Source organism: Limulus polyphemus, unplaced genomic scaffold (genome assembly GCF_000517525.1).
Source record: "Limulus polyphemus unplaced genomic scaffold, Limulus_polyphemus-2.1.2 Scaffold3862, whole genome shotgun sequence".
Taxonomy (NCBI): Eukaryota; Metazoa; Arthropoda; class Merostomata; order Xiphosura; family Limulidae; genus Limulus; species Limulus polyphemus.
In genome coordinates this window covers 65,518-85,797 of record NW_013669472.1, presented here as the reverse complement: position 1 = coordinate 85,797, position 20,280 = coordinate 65,518, and positions in this window count along the sequence as shown.

Genomic DNA, 20,280 nt, shown 5'->3' with positions numbered 1-20,280 from the left:
CTCGTCGGACATTAGTAGTTTTACGAAAACATTATATAAATTCATCGTGGAAAAACTCGGCGTGTGTGGCTGGTGAATAACGAAGGACAACGCTAGCTAGATTCCTGTTAAGTGAATTATACCTGCGTCAACTCGTAATTAACTCGCTCATCGTGAACCCTCGATAAGATATCGAAGAAGTTCCAAACCAGAAAGACGACTTTATATTGCTTGTAAGTTTGTGAAACTTTTGTTTATAAATTATTGTTTGTGATAAATTGTATGTTTGCAAATTGTATTGTTATGTGTATATTAAAACGTATTTGTGTTTAAAAAAGGAAAACTGTGTGTATCAATCTTGTTGGCAAATGTCATAAACTGACTATATATCGGCTTTTATTTAACTGCTAAAGCCAAAGTAAAATTGAACTACTAAATTTAAAGTATCATTTAGCTCAGTTTCAGACCATTTGAAATTCTAATACGTAAAATAATTAATTTTTTAGTTGTTTGACCTATAACATAATTCTTTTTATCTTTTTTAAGAACCACTACGCGTAATTTTCTACACAGTTTTATATCTATTATACTACTAGTTGGTAAGACTCTGCCCTTAGAGCAGAGTCATCAAAGCTTGTTCTTGGTTAAATATTTTGGTTCTGCGTCCAGTAAATAGACAATGACTCGTTAACTAAATAGTTAAGAATCAATTAATTTCTCTTCTGATTATTACTCATTTTAGACACTGTCAAACACTTTTTGAATTAAAACAAAATAATATAAACACAAACAAAGAAAATCATCCTTTGCAAATGTACAATTGATGGTCAACATTAAAAATACACAACGTACTACATCTGTTATGTAAAATATTTTGAAACAACTATATGTTACGCATTGGATCTTCGTGTTATGTTCATCAGGAATATAACAACACTACACCCACATAACGCAATACATCTGAAATTAGTTTAGTTATGTAATATTTGAAAACAAAGATGTAACTCACTGGACCTTTCGTATTTGTCCCCTTACTGTTATGTTCATCAAGAATACCACAGTACTACATTCTTGGTTAACATTGTAATGCCTCATCAAAGTTTCTATCTTAAAATGCTTCTTGCTTCATTAATTTTGCATTGCACATCTTCATCTTACTGTAAAACACATGATAACATTGAGTAATATTTAACAGAGATTAAGAATGTCGTAATCCTGTCAGTATACTTTCGGTTTATTGACACTAGGAAATTATAACCATTTTGAAATTTTGAGAAACCGTTTCATATTACTTGCTTATATTAAGAATTATCGTAACAAAATGTTTTGAAAATAAATACTGTTTATTTGTGAATGCATTTGAAAAAAATTATTTATTGTCGAGGAGTGATGCTTCAGAGAAAGTGAAAGTGATTTACCCTTCGTGAATGATCAGTTATATAATTAATATATTTGCTTCAGCTCTCATATTTTACAGTAAATTAATATAATTTCATATCCAACATTAAACTAGAGAAAGCTTATGCTGTCTTTATGTTTGAACGTTAGTTTGAAAAAGATAAATAGTATGTATAAAAAAATTGTTTCATTATAATGGACATCAAAAATTGCATGTAAATTAACTAAACCATGAAACTTTCATTTTGTAAAATACTTGCTGTTTTTCTCGTATCAGTGACTCAGATTGATTTAAAAGAAATACTATCAACTCGCACACGAAAAAAAGAACACACACACCACGTTTCTGATGTTCAAATTATAAATATATTTTGAGTAGAAACATAAAAATCACAAAAATAGAAAGGCAAGAAACGTTTAATTATATACATTTAATTTTACTTTTGTGTTATATCTAAGGGTTTATGACGCTAAAAATTAGGTTTCAATACCCGCGGTGGTCAGAACGCACATAGCCCACTGTGTAGCTTTGTGCTTAACAATAAACAAACAACACCTTTATGTACTGTAAAACAGAAGAGTAAAATCGCTATCTAAACCTGCTGCGATTTTTGATGACAAAACCCCCCTCTTAACAAAGGGGGGGGGGTAATAACATGAAAAATATACATTTATCTAGAGTGAGTTCATGTTTGATATCGTTTTCATTGTTAAAACCTAAACTGTACATGTTTAAAGATAAATTTCGTTAGTAGTGACTCAATAAATGTTTGAGTTTCCATTTCGAGACATAGAATTTTGATTTTTTTAAATATCTGTGCCATTAAACTGTGAGTTATTTGTTTTAAGTTTTCAAGTAGCCGTAGTTTACTTCTCGTGAAGCTTACCAAAAACACATCTGAAGCTTTAAGATTTTTTTTTCTTTGCTCTTAATGATTATTAACAGAAATAGAAATAATCAAGAAAACAAAACGGACTAAAAACTTGCAGTAAAAATATTTAAGAATTTGTGCTCAAAATGTTCTTGTATAATCTGTGTTAATTTCGTAACTTGCACTGCAGTGAGCAACATCTTATTCTGCACCGTTCTTACTAGTAACTGTTCTTCTAAAGCATAACTTATTCAAAGTCTACCGTTCAATGATTGCATGTCACCTCAGTGACATAGTGTTTAGGATATATTCACGGTGTTTTCATGATTGCGTTTTAGACACATGGAGTTCCATGAATAGTTTATTTTCGGGCAGAATTCGTTATCCAATGAGAAAGGAGAATACATATAAATAATTTTTCACTTTCCTCTCTATTGCAATGAACTGCATGATCGAGAGAAAACCTAGACACAATTCGAACAAATCATACAACCATTCTTACATGAAATAATCCAAAAATGTAGGTCGAAATACAGTTTGAAATATGACTTATGTTAAATAACATGCATTTTATAGTTCAGTTTTATTTTTATCATTCACAACTAATACTAAATAAAGGGGCGTATAGAAAATAAAATACGCATGTATGATTTAAAAGTTTTAACTTTATATACCGTTTATCTTCGCGTCTCATATAATAGCTTTTTAACTATAAGAATTATAATTTGGCTTTTGTTACAAAAATAAACAAAACTAAAAAATATTTTCACAGTTTAATTAATTTCGTGATATACAGATTGATCGTTTCACTTACGTTACCTACGGATTAACAGGTCCAATTCCGTGCCTATATTATTCTAATTATTTTACATTGTTTTCATTTTGATGTAATAATTTTGATACTTCAATTTTTATACTTCCAATGAATGATCCAGTTTTGTGCTCTAAAGTTGCATGATTCAGTTGTGATGTCTTGAACTTGACCAATTTAATTAATTCTTTATCTGCAGAGAAATTCCCACCAATGATAAAACACGAAGTATACAACCTCCTTTCGTAACGCCAATGATAAAATACGAAGTATACAGACTCTCGTAACGCCAATTGTAAAACACGAAGTATACAACCTCCTTTCGTAACGCCAATGATAAAACACGAAGTATACAGACTCTCGTAACGCCAATTGTAAAACACGAAGTATACAGGCTCCTTTCGTCGCACCAATGATAAAACACGAAGTATACAGACTCTCGTAACGCCAATTGTAAAACACGAAGTATATAGGCTCCTTTCGTAACGCCAATCGTAAAACACGACGTATACAACCTCCTTTCGTAACGCCAATGATAAAACACAAAGTATACAAACTCTTTTCGTAACATCAATGATATAACACGAAATTCCAACACCAACAGTGGTAAGATGTGAAACTTTCCTGACTAACAGACCTGAAATGAGGTATGTTTATACACAACTGGTGATTTCAGGTATGTTTATACACAACTGGTCCCATCTTGAATGGTAATCTAATGAAATCTAAATTGTTAAATAAGTTTTCAACTTGTATTCATCTTAACTAACAAATAATGAAACTAATGTATAAGCTTATGTAGTAGATGTAGAACAAAACATCCACATACTATTATATATTAATTAAGAAAGTTTTACCAGAAAACAGTACCCACGGAAGTTACCGATAACCTTTTATGTTGAGTAACTCCAGTGGTTGGTATGCTTGGCTGTGGATCTTAAAAAATCAAGGTTCGAGCCGCAATATGTCACTGTACACGCTCAACACGTTCATCCTTCTCTGTGTGTGTGTATGTATGGTGTTATAACAGTAACAATTAATCTCTCTATACTGTTAGCAATGGCCGCATTAGCGGCAGATGCTGATGACTAGTTTTTGTCCTTCTAGTCAGTAGGTATAAATTAGGGATGGCTATGTCTGGTACTTGTGGCCTCTGACCTGGACGTTTAGCTCATATGTTGTATAAGGTGTCGTTTAAGCAGAAAGCCTTAAATACTACATAAGTTAAAAGCAATGCTCATTTTTGTATTAATGATATGCCTTGTTACAAAAACAAGTCACGTGATGTGAGCGTTGTTTGTGTGCTTCGGTCACACTTAAATTGACTGAATGTTTTTTTAACGAACTAATGAAAAGCTGTGTTGTAACCGAAATATCAGCACATGAGCATAATATTCACTATCGTGACTTGTGTGTAAGAAGGAATTTCATCTTAGAAAATTTGACATATAGGCTGCATCGAAAAACTTAATTTAAATTAAGGTGTAGATTTAAAATAAATGTTTCATGATACATTCCATTATAAAATGAAGCGAGACATGGTTTTGAATGATATGTCATAAATTGATGTGTATTAGAATCTAGTTTTCTGTATTATCTAAACTAGTTTTCTTTCGCTTGAAACTTCGTAAAGAATTAGTGCATCATTTATTTTCATAATTGTACCTTTTACATCTACTCTAACGCTTATCACTACAAATGCTGCTTGGAAAGGAGTTTGTCGCATTACGTAGTTAAATCAATAAGTGATTTAGGCAGACATGTAGGCTGCATCGAAAAACTTAATTTAAATTAAGGTGTAGATTTAAAATAAATGTTTCATGATATATTCCATTATAAAATGAAGCGAGACATGGTTTTGAATGATATGTCATAAATTGATGTGTATTAGAATCTAGTTTTCTGTATTATCTAAACTAGTTTTCTTTCGCTTGAAACTTCGTAAAGAATTAGTGCATCATTTATTTTCATAATTGTACCTTTTACATCTACTCTAACGCTTATCACTACAAATGCTGCTTGGAAAGGAGTTTGTCGCATTACGTAGTTAAATCAATAAATGAACAATTTTGTAGTAAAAAGGAAAGAACCATGCATATGAAGACGCGCCCCTTTTAATATATAATCGACAAGTTTAATTTATATTCAGGATATCTACACATACAAACAGATTTAATATCGTGTTTTAATAACGTGGAGGTATATATGTATATATGTGTGTGAAAGAGAGAGAGAGAGAAAGCTTGCGTCAGCATGTTTTGTTGCAATCTTACTGGTGTGTGATGTAACACATTGAAGGTTTACTTGTAATATAATGTAATGCTCAAGGTGAACCTAATCTGCTGTATTGATTTTTCAGTCCAAGTTTTCTTTGTAACCCTCACACAGCTTTAAAAGGATATTACAACCCTGCATTTCAAACATAAACTATTCAATCTTCTGGGAATTAAAACATGTGTTGGAGACCGGTATTCGAATAAACAGCAATCGAAAGATATACCAAGCAGTTTTAGTTAAGTTGGTCACTTTGTATGGACTTCCTATTCCCTCTGGAAGAAATAAAGCTTTGGATTTTTCGAATTTTCAAACAAAAGAACAAATTAAAAGATGAAAGTATCGGTTATATTAGTTATGATAACTGCAGCAAACATCATTGCCGAAATGCCGAAAATAAAACAACAGTATGCTGTTAGCTTTTTTCGGAATGATAAAGTTCTGCAGATAGACAATCTAGAAGAATTTCAAGGGTTTTCGAAGATACGGTGTCTTCAACTCTGTCAAAGAAATTCAAAATGTAAGGCTTTCAATTTTGGGCATGAAACTTGTACGTTGCTTCCAAAGTCTCTATGTGATACGAGCCACCGAACCAAGTTAACTTATAAAGTTGGCTATAGTTATTTTGACCTTCTAGAAGATCCACAAAATGAGGTAAACAATATAAGTTACGTTAGTCAGAAAAACTATTTTCCATTCCGTTTTTATTATTATATAATTTGAAAACAATGCGGAGTTAGACCGGATTTATTGTTTAATGAATAGATAAGTAAAACGTAAAAATGGTAAGTTGGATTCTTTTTTTTAATTGTTTGTATTTTAAATACAATAAAGAGCGTTTCTGTAACATGTAAACCCATAGAAATGCAATTATTATGTACATTTATGAGTGCTGTTGGGCCCGGCATGGCCAGGTGGTTAGGGCGCTCGACTCGCAATCTGAGGGTCGCGGGATCGAATCCCCGTCCCACCAAGCATGATCGCCCTTTCAGCCGTGGGGGCGTCATGATGTGCCGGTCAATCCCACTATTCGTTGGTAAAAGAGTAGCCCAAGAGTTGCCAGTGGGTGGTGATGACTAGCTGCCTTCCCTCTAGTCTTACACTGCTAAATTAGGGACGGCTAGCGCAGATAGCCCTCGTGTAGCTTTGCGCGAAATTCAAACAAACATAAACGTGAGTGCTGCTCACTGGTACTGATAAGCAAAACACATTCATTTTCTGTAAACTAAGATCAAATTCTACTTTACACAATAAATAGCTGATTTATGCTTATTAATAAGATTTGTTGTTGGAATATCAAGAATAATTACAATTTGTATATGACAATACAAACTTTATTTTGATGATACAGAAGTTAGAAAAACGTTCTCTGCAACAAATGAAACATAACTAACATATGCAACAACGGCTACGGTATTGTTCGAAATGCCAGTGATTATAATATTCGATTTCCATTGTTTGTGTATTGACATTTTAGTATTGTTCGAAACAGCATTAGTTATAATATTCTAATTTTATTGCTTGTGTTAATACTTTGGCATTGTTCTAAACAGCAGTGGTTACATAACCGAAGTTTATTACTTATGTGTTTATATTTTGGTATTATTCGAAACGGCAGTATTTTATAATATTAAGTTTTTATTACAACGCTAGAAACCGGGTTTCGATACCCGTGGTGGGCAGAGCACAGATAGCCCATTGTGTAGCTTTGTGCTTAACTTCAAACTAACGGCTGTGCTCATTCATAAGTTAGAGATACTAACCGTTCTTTTTTTTACATACATGTTAAATATTTGTGTTTATTTCTACATACTCTTTTAAGACTATCAGAAAAAATTCACAGCTTTAAATAATCTAAGATATTAACAGCCTTGTTTAAACATGATTCTATATATTAAAATCCCTCTTTACTTATACCTATTCTTTAAGCGCTATCATAACAAATTCACAGTTTAAATATTCTAAAGTATTAACTTCTCTTTTAAACATGATTTTACGTATTAAAACTTATATAAAATATTAGTATTAGACCTATTATATTTTAAACACTACATTCTTTATATAGTCCCTTAGGGTTTTCAACTCAAACTTTGAACACACCTGTTAAAACACTATTCTACAAATAAACTTCTCTGTTTAATAATATCTTCTATATGTAATATATATATAAACTGCCTTGTTCAAGCACAACGCTTCCATGTAAAAAAGTTTTTAAAATGCTACCGTAACAAACAATTTGTCTTCCGGTTTACATATTAACTGTCCTTCTTAAAAATCACCCCAACGTATAAACTGACCTTTTTTAAGCATTATTTTTAATCACAAATTGCACTTTTTAGCCACGTATCGTACTCAGCAACGAGTCGCTGTCAATAATGTTGTTTAGCATTATATCAAAACTAGCTTCGGTTTCTGTCAGTTTTCTTGTTCAGCATTATGTTAAAACTAGCTTCAAATACTATCACTTCTCTTGTTCAGCATTGTGTTAAAACTAGCTTCGATTACTGTCAGTTCTCTTGTTAAGCATTATGTTAGAACCAGCTTGGGGTTATTGACGTGATGATCAGTTCCTCTAAATATAACTTTTGTAACTATTTTTTGAAAAGTAAGTACTTTTCCTCTCTGCATCAAAAAATATATGTTTCTACAGTACCTTTTTTTCTTTCAAACTAAAATCATTATCATATTCTTAAGAACAAAGTAAGAAAGAAAAGCTGCAATATCACAACACAATAAATTCAATAGTGATATTCCAAAAAATGTAACAAAGGAGCTTCTTCGAAGTGCCGTGTCAAAATTTTAGCAGTCAATTTTCTGCCCATAAATTTTATGTGCAGCAGAGCTAACTTATAGAATCCCAAATTTAAGTTTTCAATTTAAAAGGATATTGGTTTACCTGTAACATTTTTTTTTCTGTGATACTGTCATTCTTGTTATAAAAACCGTCAAAATATTTTCAATTAAAATACTATTTTTGAAAAAGAAAATGCGCTGTAACAATATAAGGTTGGAAGGACTAAAACTTTGCTTTAAATGTTCAATCTTACAAGCTTTAATATGCTATATATGATTAGACTTAGAACATACTTGATTCTTAATAAACTTAGTTACTTGGTTGAAGGACCGGCATCCCTGTACTTGGGACATCCTTATGAGTGCTCAGTCCCACCTTTAGTAGCCATTGAAGTCTTGGAGTGCTGAAATATTGATTGCACTTCCGCCACTCTTTCTATTTCATTCGGAACTTTTTTACTTCTCCTCTAGAGAACCCAAGCTCGGCAAGTCTTTTTGTCACTCTTCTTCAGCCTCTCTGGAGTTCTGCCCAAATTTTTTCCATAGAACCTTCAAATTCTCTGTTTTGTTTGGCCTCAATTTGCCTCCAGTAAAAGCCTCTCCAACCAGTTTATCTGTCCTTTCATTTCCTTTCATATCCATACTAGGCTCTTCACATACGACTTTCGCAGAAATTGTAGCCATTCCACATGAAACCATTCTGTCTCTAATTTATGCAGCATGTTTTATGAATTGGTGACATTTACTGTGTGTCTGACAGGTTGGACCCTCCAGTGGCAGAGCGGTATGTCTGCAGACTTATATCGCTAGAAACCGGTTTTCGATACCTGTGGTGGACATAGCACAGATAGCCCTGTGTGTGGCTTTGTGCTTAACTACAACAACAATAACAGCTGACCATCTCAGAACAGCTCATGCAGCTTAAGTCTCCATTCATATGCTTGATGTTGTGGCACTATACGTTCTGCTTTGTTCGGCAACAAATTGCCCGGACTACCTGGCTGAAAAACCCATCTACTATGTTCCCCTTTTGTAACTAATCCATCAGTGTTAAGCACTGGGTTTCCTGGTTTAGAATTTTCCTCAATCAGTAATTTGACCTCAATGCCAGTAATTCTAGTGACCCTTTTACAGCACTGTCGTCCAAGAGTGATCACAACTCCAGCACGAGTTAATTTCACTTCAGATCTGTACCCATTCTTCTCCACATACAGTCTCTTTCAATGCACAGACCTTCTTATTGGTAGACTCAGCTTCTGCCATCCATGATATTCCTCTTTTAATTCTGCATCTCTTTTCATCGTTCAGGGTATCCTGGAGAGGGTGGTTTCCATTAACCACCACTCTTAAATAGGCTTTTGCCTAGGCAACTGCATATTTTTCCTTAATGAAAGGTAGTCCCAGCTTGAATCTCATCACTACAATGGATGTGTCCTTAGTACAGCCCAGGATGGTCCTCAAAGCCTCAGTGTTAATGTACCCAAGTTTTCCCAATTGTGTCTTTGATAGTGTCAGGATTCTAAGGCCATATTCTACAGCTGATAGCACGTTATGCTGGTAGAGGATTAATAGCAAGCATTCCTTGCTCCATATTTGCAGTGGCCATAACTTTCAAGGCCCCAAGCCCCTTCTTTGCCTTCTCCACTAATACATCTACAGGGACCTCGAAGGAGAGGCTCCTATCAAAGGTGATGCCCAGGTATCTCATTTTATCACATCACTTTATGGTGTATCCAATCACCACTTCTGTGACCTGAGTATTCACTTTCAGATTGATGATTGAGCACCATTGTATGAATGTATTTTCAAGACTGATGACAGCATTAGCTTCCTTACACCAACCCAAAATTTCATCGATTACACTTTGCAGCTCTCTTGCGATTTGAGCTCTGTTCTGACCACTCCTATAGATTAGTATGTCGTCTGCAAATGTAAGGTTCTTCCAAGGCCTACTTACTGCATCTTTGTCACCTTTGACGTATAGATATTGAATAGGACAAGGGAGATGGGTGATTCTTGGGGCAGTCCTGGTAAAATAGTCTGTGGCTGTAATATCCACATACCTGTGTGGAGAGTGACCTTCCTTTCAAATAGTGCTGCTATGGTCCAAATGGCTATACAGAGGTCTATTTCATAGTGCATGAAATGGTCATACTTCACCCTATTATAGGCATCCTCCAAGTCAAGTGCAGCAACCACCATTTCAAACTTTTTGTGAAAACCTTCATACACATCTTAGATAAAGACTCCTTCATTAGTCCATATGTCCTTCTTTGGCCAATAACTTCCAAGTGTCTCTGGCGGGATTTCTCTCTTTTCCAAATCAAGCATCAACTACCTAACAATGATTTTTTTCAAGGAGCTTGCCATACACATTCTAAATTGTAATCATATGGCAGTCACTCATTTGTGTATGATCCCTCCCTAGTTTAGGCAATGGCTCCAGGTAGCTATGTAACTATCCTTCTGGAAGTGTTGAATTTTTTATACTGTCATTGAACTCTAGTTCTCTGATGTAACGGTATTGTACCCTATCAGGACCAGGAGCACTGTCTTTACTCTGCCTGAGGATGCCTTTGCCCTGTTTTATACTGATAATATCCTCATAGTCTTCTCGATTTACCATCTTCCTCAAGCCATCTCTAACCATGTATCTTACCTCGCGGTCTCATTGATCTGTCTGTCCAAAAACGTTTCAAGAAAGCAGCACCCTAATCCTGATCAGTCTTCATGGTGACTCCATCTCCATTCTATATATTTGTTGTTGTGTGGCCTGTGTCTTTTCAGTTCATCATGTAATACAGTTGCTCTCTATCTCCTTCACCAGTTCCTCTGCACTTGAAGATTGCTTTCTTAATTTCTGTCACCTTAGTATAGCATCTTGTTCCTTCCTCTAAGCTTTCTTGACTTCCTCCATCCACACAGTGTTGGTTGACTATATTAGTTTCATTTTGTCGAAGGAAGCCAAGGGGTCCATGATTTTGACTACTAGTGTAAGTAAATGCCCGTGGTACTTTATTTGCCTTATGGCTGCCAATCTTTCTGGTTACTACAACACATGATATAAGATAACTTTTATGTCTCAACACATTCCATTATGTATTGGTTATTGCTTGCTGTAACACTAAGACAAGGTCTGTGACTGTCAAAATCGTCTGACCTTGTTGCTAATCTAGTTGGCCAGTCATTATTTATACATGTTAAGTTTGACTCTAGTAGTGCATCTTTTAAAGCAATCTCCTGCCTGTTCACTGTGATATTCTCCCACACTTTTGCCCTGGCATTTAAGTCACCACAGACAATGGTCTGTCTCCTGAGAGACCTGAAACCTCTGATAAAAAATTCCTGTTATCTCTGTTGTTAATCTTGTCTACTACCATATATATATATTGAACAGGTTCCACCTTTTAAGTTATTAGCATGTTTTTGTAACCTATGCATTTCCCTACCCTCCTCATTTCACTTGGTTGGTTTATCACACTTTGCTTGAAATCATGCCTTATAAAGATGACTTGTGCATGACATGCTTTTCCTACCAGATTCATATAGCTCTTGTATCCAGGAGCCTTGATGGTCGAGTTCTTGTCAACATATGTCTTCTGCAGTATGAAGACATCGAAGTTGTTTTTAAAGTATGGGTCCTTTCTGCTTGGCACTGTGGCAATTATAGTACCCCACTCTTACATGTTTCAGCCCTATCCAATCTACTTTTCTCCTTGCCCCAGCTTGCCTCTTTCTTCCTCTCCTCCCTTTTCTTCGTCCTCTCCTTCTGTACTTTCCCTTTTCAATAGCCACAGAGGATGATCTCCAGCTCAGAGCACGATCTCCGTAGCTCCAGGGATGATCCAGTGTAACTCATTGATTATCCATAGTAGATTTAATAGAATGGGGGTAATATATGATAACCTTAACAAGACCCCCATGTCACTATTTGGCTTGGTTTGTTTTGAATTTCACGCAAAGCTACATGAAGGCTATCCGCGATAGCCATCCCTAATTTAGCAGTGTAAGACTAGAGGGAAGGCAGCTAGTCATCACCACCCACCGCCAACTCTTGGGCTACTCTTTACCAACGAATAGTGTGACTGACCATCACATCATAACGCCCTCACAGCTGAAAGGGCGAGCATGTTAAGTAGGACGGGAATTTGAATCCGCGATCCGCAGATTGAGAGTCGAATTCCCTAACCACCTGGCCATGTCAGGGAAGGAGCAAAGAATGTCCAATGCGCCGCCCCGCCTGGATATCAGACTGCCTCACTAGGAACTGCACATCCTACAACCATTCAGCCTTTCAACACGAAGGTCACCTGAGGCTTAGGGATTTTTTTTGGGGGGGGGTGTTTCCCATATCCCACAGGTTGGTTACAGTGCCATATGACCTATGATTGGGCGTTTTAAATCAGATATATCCTTATCCTAATCCTACATCCGTTCTGCCTATCTCCGAAGGGAGATAGTTGCCCATAGTGTACTCACGTCAGATACGCTTCGAGGAGGTAGGTAACAGGTATTGATCTTGGAGAACCTTTAATTCTGTAATGTCGACTTAAAGAATTAGCGACACATTCGCTTTACGGCTATCCGTCACTGCATACAGTGCTTACGCGTTACATAATCCTATCGCCTAGATGACCTCACCCCAAACTTAATATAGTATAATATTAAGGCCATAGAACATTCTTACTCTACTAAAACTGATATGATAAGTTCAGGAAAGTACTTCGTTTTTGCCATACTTCAACTAATATAATAAGATTTAAGGCATAATATATTCTTAGTATATTTAAACGCGCATAATATTTTTAGTATAGTTCTTTGTTATTAGAGTTAAACTTGTGTTCTAAAGCTTTATGTACGAGTGTGATGTTTACTGAAATTGCATATCGATTGAGATGCTTTCGATTCTTAGGGAAAACATTTACTGTTTACTCTAGATAATTATTTTTAAAGTTTTATGAACTTTAAACCTAGCAATAAGTCAAAATAGCAGGACTTTAGCTGATAGAAAAAATCACAAATATATAATACTTTGTCTTACCCGAGTGGAGTCAAAAGAGCAGAAAAGTTCGGATGGAAAAGTATGAATAAATATGTTAACGTCAAAACAAACAAAATTCAGGTGAAATGTACTGGAAATGCAATTTTCCGAGTACTCTCCCCATTCCATGTAAAGCCACCTGACGCATTTTATTAAAACAGTTCACAGTTGAACATGTGCTATCTAGTGGAAAGTTCACAAAGTATTTTCGCCACCTGAAAAAAAAAGCAACTACATCTTTTGTAAGCAGTATTAATATCATACTCATCATTAAACTAATAATATATATGGACAGACTGTATATTATTAGTATTTATAGACATTACCACATTCTGTGGTTAATAAACTCTCCATAAGGAGGCATTATTTACCGAAACTCTGTCTCGTTAGATTCATCATGATTTTATTTCAGGGTGTAAAGTAGCCAGAAACGTTTTATTATTAATTTTTCAAATTGTTATTTATAACCATATTGACATTATCATATGAGTCTAGTTTAAATGTTTCTTACGTTCATACGTGTGAACATCTGTTGCTTAAGTACATTTCTCACTAATAAGCATTTCACTTAGCAATTATATGCAATCTAGGTCCTGTGGTTCATAATCCTGTGTGAGAAATTAGTTAATAATAGTAATAACAAGAATAAACCGTATTGCTTCTTCTCGAACATAGCTATGTATATTTCATCTAATTAAAAGTTACTTCGAAGCAAATTTGCCAGAAGGGGAAGGTATTCGCCAAGTTGGGCTTTTATTATTATTATTATTGCGCAACAAAAAAAAACAGCAACAATCATAAAAGATGGTAAATGTTGCGCTACTTTTGGGCCGGTTTTCAGTTAACTTTTGGTTACGATAATTTCTAGCAACTCTGATTTCAAGCACTCTTTATGGGACGTATGAACTGCTATTGGGTATCAGGACGGGAAGTATTCTTTGTGATTCTCAAAGACACTTGAAGAACGATTCTCAACACCCTCATGCAAGTACGTGGTTTGTTTTCATAAAAAAACAACAACAATAAATCTAAACATTTTCTCCCAGAGATATTTTACTTTTAGTACATTATACACTGTAGTTATTAAGTTTGTGTACCGATGATATAAGCGAAGTGAGTACTAATGTGTTAAGCTATATAAAGCAGATAAACAGGAAAATGGAAACTTGGTTTCTATGATCAAACGTATAGAATCGAAAAATAATTATCGTATATTTTTAATGTTCACAAGAAGTACAAACAATGTATTAGTCATTAAACTAATTATATTGTTAAGTATCTGCTTGTTTGTTAATTTCCGGTATAAATTATTTCCGAGAAATTTCAGCGATACAAGTCCTTTCTTAATTAAACCAGTTTATTTTTCCTCGATAAACATTGTAATACACATAATTTCCAATCTGTACGTTAAACTTAACTACTTTTATAACACGCACTATAAATCACAGTGATTCACACATTTTACTTATGGTGCCTACTGTTCGCTTGACTTAATTATCTATATCTATCTCTTCAATCTATCTATCTATATCTCTTCAATCTCTCTCGCTGATTTTTCTCGCCAGGCTTATATATATTAAAAAAGAGGGCGTCTCGAATGCACTCGGGCCTTTATGATCACTCGAAAAATTTCACGCATGCTACCAGCAGCGTCACGTGACTTCCGCTGTCGTAACAATATATATCAACGTTTGTGAATCTTTATGAGTTTAATATCGTAACCAAGTTTTCATTGGAGTCCTCAACTCTTCATGGTGCCCCCCCCCCCCCATGGTGGCTCAGCATAAGACTGGAGGGTAGGCAAACAACGATTTATAAGCATATAGAAAAGTTATATTGATGGTGGAATATATTGCATGTTTCGACAGAACATTGGTCTGTCTTCTTATTTGTTTCCTTACTCAAGTAAGACTGAAGGCTTATAACGACAAAAGTCAACAACAACAACCTATTAATGTTTAATAATCTTTGTTATTTTTCACAAGAAGTACCAACAATACGTTGCCAATTAAATTGATTACATACTTATTTGAAAGTTTGTTTATCTTTGGTGTTATTTTTCGGTCATGAAATCTGGTAGTTTCATTATTCAGAATTATTCATATTAGGCAAGGCCCACATACAATGTTTAACATTACTGTGCCAATCGTAATATTTCATTAGGATTGAATTCCACAAGCAGTATTAACAATATATTACTATTTGATCTTGAACATAAAAAACAGAGATATATATTTGGTAATTTGTTTTATTCACTGAAAATGTGAATCTCGGCGAAGAAAAGATGTTGTAAAGACAAAATCTATCCTTTGATTCGCTAATCTCGTTGCAACAGGGTAATTTCTCTAAATTCAAGGCTCATCGGGTTATTGATGGTGAAATATCGGACTATACGTCGAAACCAAATAAAAAGAGGGACAACAAGTCCTTGGTTTTTCATTAACAATATCAACACTGCGCTAAGTAAAAATTTAGAGAGGTTATATATGCCAAGGTTCGCGAATCCTTAGTATTCACAAGAAATAATAACAATGTGTTAACCATTTAATTAAAAACATATAAAGATGAGTAATAAAGCCTGGATTTACGTAAACAGCACCAAAAATACGTTGAATATTAAAATGCTTACATACAGCATTAGTAACAATACGTTAGCCATTATATTAATAACCTCGACACCGGTTTAGAGCTATCTAGAAAGAGTTCCACAAGGGAAGCTGTGATAAAATTAGATGAACGAAAAATTAATAATAACAGTAAATAGTACTTTAATTATTTTTTTCACACTTGAAAAATAAACACAATTGTTGGTGAGAAATATTCATGTTGATGAAACTGAATTAAAGTTGTACACACACAGACCAGTCCTCATGTTGAACATGATGTGATACAAGGAACTTTGTTGTAAAATAAGATAGTTATTTTGCTCATACAGAAAGTGATATTTAATATAATTGAATTGATTAGTTCCTGCTGCGTATTATTTAAAGTATAGAGAGATACACAAAAGGTAATTTTATGGCATTGCAAAATTATACTTTGGAATAAGGCGAATAGGTATTTAATAAAAACTAAAACTTCAATCATTGAACATATCATCAGCAATGTGTCCGAGGCCTCTAGGAAAAGTTAATGATGTATGAACCGTAGCAACAACATCGACAGTGTGTTAGTTTAACTGATAATTACTTGTGGCACTCAAGTGGAAAGAATGGTGGCGTCCATCTTTAACTAGCAGAAGACTTTATGGCGTATTTAAATTTAATATTTATGCTGACGGAACTAATAAATAAAAATGCATGTTTTAAACAAAAAATTAAAGTTCGTTAATAAAGAAGGGGAAATACCGTTGAGTTCCGAAAGAACAAACCTAATTAAACTATCCTTACCCTGATGACTTTTACGACAATTATTTTGAGTTTCAAATAATAAAGATTTTACTCTCCAAAGTATGAGAGAAAAATAAAAAAAGTTTCAAATTAAACCTTTAAAACGTTGCCGGTTTATCTAGAAAGGATACTTAGGATTAAATGCCCTTCATAAGAAGAACAATGTTCTTATTTAGGGCACTTAATCCTAGATATCCTTCCTAGGTATAAAATTCTTCGTTCATCATCAATCATGCTCAGTCTAATGGCCATGATGACGCACTATCGCCTGACACAACAATAATTATTATAACAAGCTTCTCAGAAGAACGACAAGATCAATTTTAGACCACACATCCTAACAAACTTTCAATAAGTCCTCCACTGTTCGTGGATGTCTGCTTCCAATAACACACTTAAGCAAACCAAAGGCACGAAAGATCATTGAAGCTGAACTGGAGACTGGACAGGTGGTGATATAATTGGATTACTGTGCTTTCTATTTTTTCGGCCACTTTTCTTACGACAGACGTTGATTTTCAGGTGTGATTGGAAGTTTTTGAGCCTTCTCAACCTCAGATCGTTGCCAATGATACCAAAAGCTAAGCATACGTTTATCACAGCGTTCTTTTTTACAGTCGGAAGGTCCTCTTTAGTAACCATATCCTTAACTTTTTAAAGTATTTTTTTTACTTTGGTTTGAAGTGAAGAAACGGTGCTAATTGTTCTCCGGAAAGCTTTAAGGTGTGATTTTTCCGTTTCTATAGAAAACTCTGAAACCTCCCTTCTTCGAAATGCCGTTTCCTTTGGCTCTACACCTTTTAACAACTTATTTCTACAAGAATCCTTCTTTGGAAATTAATGTGATGTACTTTTCAATCACCCACCAGTAACACAGCGATATGTCTGCAGACTTATAATGCTAGAAACCGGGTTTCGATACCTGTGGTGGGCAGAGCACAGATAGCCAATTGTGTAGCTTTGCACTTAACTACAAACAACCAACAACTGTAATTTCTGTTTAATTATTAACGATAGTGCTTTATATCAAAAAATGGCATGGATAGATGTGTAGGGAGAGGAGGAGTAAGCCTGATAAGCGTTTATAAATATTTAAAAACCGTGTTTTAAAACACCATTATTATTTAATTGTGTTATTTTTAATGTTTTTCACTAAATAACTTAATTTCAACAAAATACATATTTTAGTCAATATTATGATAAAGATTAAAATTTAGCACAATCATAAAAATGTTGTTGTTAACAAACAAAGCTACACAATGGACTATTTATACTCTGTCCACTCTGGTATCGAAACCCGACATTTAGCGTTATAAGCCCTCAGACTTGCCGCTGAGCCACAATTGATAACTAAACGATTCAAGTATGACATACCTTCTCGAAACGAGTCTAAACGCTACTTCGCTATAGGACTCGGCATGACCAAGTGGTTAGGGCGCTCGACTCACAATCTGAGGGTTGCGGGTTCGAAACCCCGTCCCACACAAACATGCTCGCTCTTTCAGCCGTGGGGGTGTTATAATATGACGGTCAATCCCACTATTCGTTGGTAGAAGAGTAGCCCAAGAGTTGGCGATGGGTGGTGATGACTAGCTGCCTTCCCTCTAGTCTTACACTGCTAAATTAGGGACGGCTAACGCAGATAGCCCTCGTGTAGCTTTGCGCGAAATTCAAAAGCAAACAAACAAAAACGTCGGAACACTTATCACAACAGTTACCTAAATGAAGGGTTGGGTACAAGTTTCTACCTTTCCTAAATAACAATGAGATGTGGATTTTTGTCATTTGGATTTACTAATTATGTTTAATGACTGTATCACTCGTTCTTTTTTCATCTTTCTTCATCTGTTGAGTGAAACTTAATATGGCACATTTTCATTATATTAGTTAATATTTATAAAATTGTTAAAACAGTTTCAATGATATCAATATATATAAAAACCAAGTGTCGGTCGGTCACACTCGATTTCTCCGAATTTCGTGAGTTTCACAAGTCCAATTCCGCTTTTTCTCCTACAAAACTTCCTCTTTTGATTGTCTGTTCTCATTTGAGTTGAATTTACTCGCTAGCATAAGCGTAAATAGTTCATAAATTTCGGCACTGTTTATGCGAACAAAGCCTGTCAAAGTGGGAGTTCCCAGGACCAGATCAGGCATGGCGTCATTTTGTGTGACACAACATCCTTCACATCATTATGACGTCAAGCTAGGATCTGGATAGGAAAAGCCAGGAAAACTCCTGTGAAAAATATGTCAGAAATTAGCGCAAATCTATGCTTGGGAATTATTAAGAAAATGCCTTTGTTAAAGCGGATTGAAGATACCAATTATCTGTAGGGAAGAAGACCACGTATGTTTTAATCTTTTATCCAAAGGCATGTAGCATGTTTGCTCAGTTACATGTAGTGAATTCAGGAGCAATATGTAGCATGTTCCTGGGAAAGGAAGTCTGATATTTCTTTTATGTGTTGCCAGTTTTATAAGGAATAGTTTTGTTTTCCAGTTGTTCTCGTCATTTTGACGGGCTTTTACGCCAGTAAAATAATAAAAGGCAACACATAAAACCATATGATTTCACCGGTATTTGTGTGTGTCCGACATTACTAGAATATCAAAACAGGGTTTCTTTTTCTTATTTGGGTTATTTAGATTTACTTATTGTTTTATCTAGATGGTTTGGACCAAAATAATAATTATGAAATTTTCTATCCTTAGTTTCGTCAAAGTATGGCTAGAATAAAGAAACAATCAAGTGAAATATACGTATTTTGTCAAAGTTTTGAAACATGAATCAGATCAAACAAGCTTATCTTACATTTGCAAAACTGGATTTTCCTACTCTTGTACAACAAAACAAGATTAGCTTGGAAAAAAAAAAATATTTAAGGTACCCCCCCCCCAATATTTCAAAAATCACATTTTTCAAATTTAGTCTAAATCGAAATTTTAACCTCTTTTCTACATAAATAACTCATCTTTTGTCTTAAAATGTTTACGTATTAACCTGTAGTAAATGGTTCAAAATAAAATTCTAGTTTGTTTTCATTCTGTTTCCACTTCACCATTTAAGCCCATATTAGCATGACATTTAGCATACTTGTTGATATTACCCTCTTCCATAGCTTGAATTTTTTTAATTCAAAAATCTTTACCAATTGTCTTATTACGAGTCTTATTACTACTAACGAAAGCATTAATTAAAATTAATTCCCATAGCTCGTTAACGTTGCAGAAAATTTGTAAAGTTTTTAATTGAAGCTATAAGGATGTTCACAAAGAACATGTATATCAATTTTCACATGTTTTCATCATTCTTAAGTAAATTATGGTGTTAAGCCAGTTTATGTTATGTATTGCTTTATCCCTGCCAAATTAATTATGCATATGCCATACACAGCGTGGTCACAATTAAATAGAAACCACCTTTTCAGATGAATTGATATATTTATAATTTAATTAATATATAGTAGATCTTCCTTTCGCTTCGTGGAAGTTCGTTGATCCTTTGGGGCATCGTGAGAATGATCTCGTCAATGTTAGATTGTGGGATTTTCGCCCACTCTTGCTTCAAAACTTGTAGTAGATCGCTCTTCGAAGTTGGTTTTTTTGGTTGTTTCTTGACTTGCCGGTAGAGTATGGCCTAAAGGTTTTCGATGGGGTTCATGTCAAGAGATTGGCTCGGCCAGGGCAACTACTGGATACCATTTTTCTCCTGCCACTTTT